General features: G+C 44.4%; 1 pseudogene; it reads left to right on the top strand.

Moving 5' to 3' along the window:
- The first annotated feature begins 1,315 nt into the window (after positions 1–1,315).
- Positions 1,316–1,996, top strand: LOC144707751 (U2 small nuclear ribonucleoprotein B'' pseudogene; annotated as a pseudogene).
- Positions 1,997–5,048: the final 3,052 nt, after the last annotated feature.

The raw sequence follows: 5,048 nt of genomic DNA, 5'->3' as shown, positions 1-5,048 counted from the left end.
GTCATGGATATCATGCGTCGAGTTCAGCTGTGGCTACGGCGCATCCACCACCTAATCCCCCCTCAAGACAGCAGATCAACGCTCGCCTGCGACCTCCTCCGCTCCGTGGGCATTCAAGTGACACCCGCCCCCATCGGCATTCAGTATCGAGTTGTTTATTGGCTTCCACCACCAATAGGCATCCTTAAATTGAATGTGGATGGTGTGGCCAAAGGGAACCCGGGGCCAGCGGGGGGAGGGGGTATCCTCCGGGACCATACGGGGAGTATACTCTTTGCTTTTTCTTCTGTCTACGGCATACAAACTAATATAGTCGCCGAGGCCATGGCGATCCGTGATGGTCTACTCCTCTATGAGGAACGGAACCTTCACAATATCGTCGTGGAATCAGACTCACAGATATTAGTTGATATGCTTTGTCTAGGTACATGCTCCTAGTGGCGACTACACCGAGTATGGCAGGACATCATGCGGTGTCGTCCTCGCACAAAATGCTTTCGTCATCAGTTGCGAGAGGGCAACCAGACCACAGATGCACTCGCCAACCATGCGGTACAAGCACGACACCCCTCCTCCATCTTTCTTTCTTGGCAGGCGCTCCCTCCAACAGCTAGAGGTTGTTATCGCGTCGATCGTCTCGGCATGCCAACCCTCTGCACACGGCGCATCCTTGTAAGCCCGTGGGATTGGAGGATTGCGTGGAACGCTGGAGCAAGAGGGGTGGACTGCGCCTGCCTCGACTAGAGCCCTCACCATCCCCTTCATCGATCCCACTTGACGGAGGCAAGGACATCTCCCGAACTACATCATCATCGCGGGGCGGCTCTAGTGGGACGACGACGTGCACACACTTCCCTGAGCGCCTAGAAGGTATCATTTATGTATCCTTTCTTTTTCTCAACATGGGCGTGGACAAGTGGGATCCGAGTGTAATTGGGATATTTATACTCGCTCCACACCTATAAACATTGACAAACACTTCAATTTATAAATAAAATCCCCCTGGGTGGCGTCCAGGGCAAGGATGGATCGGTATACGGGCACAACCCCAGGGTTGGCCGTACCTGGCACCGTGTTTTTTTGCCATCTTTAAAAAATAAAAAAAAACCCTTACCCAAACCCTAACCCCAACCCTAACCCTAACCCTAACCCGAAAACCCTAACCCTAAAACCCTAATCCTAATCATAAAACCATAATTCTAACCCTATCAGTAAACCTAACCCTAGCCCTAATCCTAACCTAAGACCGAACCCTATCCTTCACCCTAACCCTAACCCTAACCGTAAACCTAACCCTAACCCTAACCCTGGACATCCCCCCGAACAAGACCATCTACATCAAGAATCTCAATGAGAAGATCAAGAAAGAAGAATTGAAGAGATCCCTTTACGCGCTCTTCTCTCAATATGGAAGAAATTTAGACCTGTTCGCCCTGAAAACTGAGAAACTGCGGGGTCAAGCATGGGTTGTATTCAGTGAAGTCCCGCTGAAAGTGCTGCAGTACGCCAGATGCAGAATTTTCTGTTTTACGACAAACCAATGAGAATACAATATGCCAAGACAAAGTCTGATTGTATTGCCAGGGAAGAAGGCATAGATAATCCAAAAGAGAAAAGGAAGAAACAAGAAAAAGCCGAGAAGAAACGAAAAGCCGAAGAGGCACAGAAATCTGGAGCGGCCACCGGTGGCCCGCGCGAGGAAGTCAACGGGGCTTCTCAGGCAGGAGCAGGAAAACCAAGTGCGAAAGACATGGCTGCGACGCCAAATAATATCCTGTTCGTGCAGAATCTACCACATGAGACGACAAGCATGATGTTGCAAATTCTTTTACAGCAGTACCCGGGTTTCAGGGAGGTGAGGATGGTTGAGGCCAAGCCTGGCATCGCCTTCGTCGAGTTCGATGACGACGTGCAGTCCTCCATCGCTATTCAGGCTCTCTAGGGCTTTAAAATTACCCCCTAGAACCCCATGGCCATCTCCTATGCCAAGAAATGATCCTTCCCTTTCTCTCTTTAAACAGGTGAGACTTTTATGGCTTTTTTAAAGGATTCAAGCAAGAATTTTGTCAATATGTTTCGTTTTCATGGGAATGAATTGGTACTCTTTTCCCCAAAAAAAAAAAAAACCCTAACCCTAACCCTAAACCTAAACCTAACCCTAATCCTCAAAACCCGAGCCCTAAAACCCTAACCCTAAAAGCCTAACCCTAAAACTCTACCCTAAAACCCACCTACTTCGGCGATCACCAGCTGTGGTGGTGTAGCGGCGGTCGTGGCGACGGAGCTGCAGCAGAGGAGCACCAGTGGTAGTGTAGTAGTGGTGGTGGTCATCGGCGGCGGCGACAGACCAGATGATCCGGTGGGCCTGGTGTGGCCCGTATAGGGCTGGCCTTAGTGGGTCAGCCTACTAAGGTTCAGCCCAATTTGGCTAAGTGAAGACAGCCAAATGGGCTTAAACCTTATGGGCTTAAACCTTATGGGCTTAACCCAATGGTCAGCACTTAGCTGATTTGGCTAAGTCATGCACAGGGCTACCCTGTGCCATGCGGCAGTGTGCGCTGCCCGCACGTGGACCAGCGGGCAGAGGGCTGACCCTATCACACAAGCAACACAATGGTGGTTAGAAGAGGGAAATTTTGATTTTTGAAATGATAAAAGCGATAATTTAATGCAATTTTTTTTGGATTCGAAGTGGGGAATCCTTGAGGGCGTACAGAGAGGTTGAGAGATATTTTAGAGGGAGAAATAAATGTTTTTAGAGAGAGAAAACGTCAAAATGAGAGGATAGAGAGAGAAAATGAAGAGATAGAGAGAGAATGAATAGATGGTGTAGAGAGAGTTTGAGAGGGAATTTGAAGGTGTAAATGAAGGAGCTTTTTTATGAAATTTTGAGGGGATGAACTAGGGATATGGATGAAGGTCTCTAGAGAGAAATAACCAATTCTGGAGAGAGAAAAGACCAAAATGAGGTCATAGAGAGAGAAAATAAAGAGATAGTGTAGAAGGAGTTTGAGATAGAATTTGAATGTGCAAATGAAGAAGATTTTTTATTAATTTTTTAGGGGAGTAACTAGGGATATAGATGAAGGTCTAGAGAGAACCTATTCTAGAGAAATAAGGTAGAGAAGATGAGTGTTTAGAGTGGAAAGTGATGAATTTTAAGGGCAAATGGATGGGAAATGATGGAGAAATTAGAAATCTAAGATCCTAAAGCCTCAATGCAAGTTCAATGAGCCCTCGATGCTTCCTCTCAAGTGTGGATCCTTATATTTCACCAGGATCAGGCATTTTTCAATGCAAATAAGAGATGGGATTAAGAGAAAACTTCAATAAACTTATATTACGCAGGTTGAATAACCTAGATTGTGAAAAATGCCTTGTCCTACTGGCCAGCCATTTGCTAGAGCACGTCCAACAATTTTGGGCCACATTTAGGGGAAAATAGCTCCTCCAACTTTGGGCCACCTTTAGGGGAAAATAGCTCCCCAACCAACCATATAAATTAAAAAAAACATGTCATTTTTCTCAATTAATTGCATCAACCTTCGAGCGATCGACAAAAGAGGAGGGTATCGCTATGTGCTCCTTGCAATTAACAAATGGGGAGGGATTAACTGTCGGAGAGAAAGCTTTCACAATAGATTTCTAAGGGTGTATAGGAAGGGAAATGAATTCATAGGTTAGGACTGAGAAAGGTGTTGATTGACTTGATTTTGTATAGAAAGTGCATGGGGCCATGTTGGGCCGTGTGCTCGATGCGTTGGGAGTACCTATTGATGGAAGTGGGGCTCTAAGTGATCAAGAATGAAGACATGTCAAAGTGAAAGCCCTAGGGATTATTGAATGTAAATCTGTGCACGAACCTATGCAAACAGGGTCAAAAGCAGTGGATAGCCTGGTTCCTATAGGCCGTGGTCAACAAGAACGTATAATTGGGGGCAGACAAACTGGAAAAACAGCTATTGCTATTGATACTATATTAAACCAAAAGCGAATGAAATCAAGCTCTGAGAGTGACACATTATATTGCGTTTATGTAGAGATTGGACAGAAACTCTCAGCTGTGGCACAATTAGTGCAAATTCTGTCCAAAGCAAATGCTTCAGAATATTCCATTCTTGTAACAGCCAACTCTTCGGATCCAACTCCTTCGCAATTTATGGCCCCATATTCTGGGTGTGCCACGGGGAATATTTCTGCGATAATGGAATGCACGCATTAATAACATCTGATGATCTTAGTAAACAGGCGGTAGCATATCGACAAATGTCATTATTGTGACGCCGACCACCAGGTTGTGAGGCTTTCCCAAGGGATGTTTTCTATTTACATTCTGTCTCTTAGAAAGGCCCGCTAAATGATCAGACCAGATAGGTGCAGGTAGCTTGAGCACTTTACCCGTCGTTGATACACAAGCTGGAGACGTATAGGCCTATATCCCACCAATGTGATCTCCATAACAAATGGACAAATCTGTTTGAAAATAGAGCTCTTTTATCACGGAATTAGACCAGGTATTATATTCAAGATATCTTAAGGGTATTTAGATCGGATAAACCTTGTAAAATTAAGGTTGTTCTTAATATGAGTAAACGAGCTCGAGGTGTTCTCAATCGGTGAAGCCTCCAAGGTGTTCTCAATCACCGAAGCCTCACTAAGGTGTTCTAAATCGGCAACGCCTCACTAAGGGGTTCTCAATCGGCAAAGCCTCTAATGACAGAGGTGTTCTCTATCGGCGAAGCCTCCTAGGTGTTTTCAATTGGCAAAGCCTCAAAGTATTGAGCTGAGGATTTCTCAATCGGTGAAGCCTCACACCCAAGACCTGCTAGCTCATTTTATTTTTAATGATAATTTTAAATTTTATCATTTATTTTTATTATAATTTTAACTTTTTATATTTATTATTACTGTATTTTTTTTATACTAACTTTTAATTTTCTAATTTTTATTTTTTGTCATTGTGTCGTTATTTTCCATATTTTATAAATTTCCCTATTTTTACTAATACGTGTTTCTACTATGTTAAAAACCTTGTTCTATGGCATATT

This window comes from Wolffia australiana, chromosome 9 (genome assembly GCF_029677425.1).
Source record: "Wolffia australiana isolate 7733 chromosome 9, ASM2967742v1".
Taxonomy (NCBI): domain Eukaryota; kingdom Viridiplantae; phylum Streptophyta; class Magnoliopsida; order Alismatales; family Araceae; genus Wolffia; species Wolffia australiana.
Note: the sequence above shows the minus strand (reverse complement) of the source record. Positions and strands in the feature narration are given on the sequence as shown.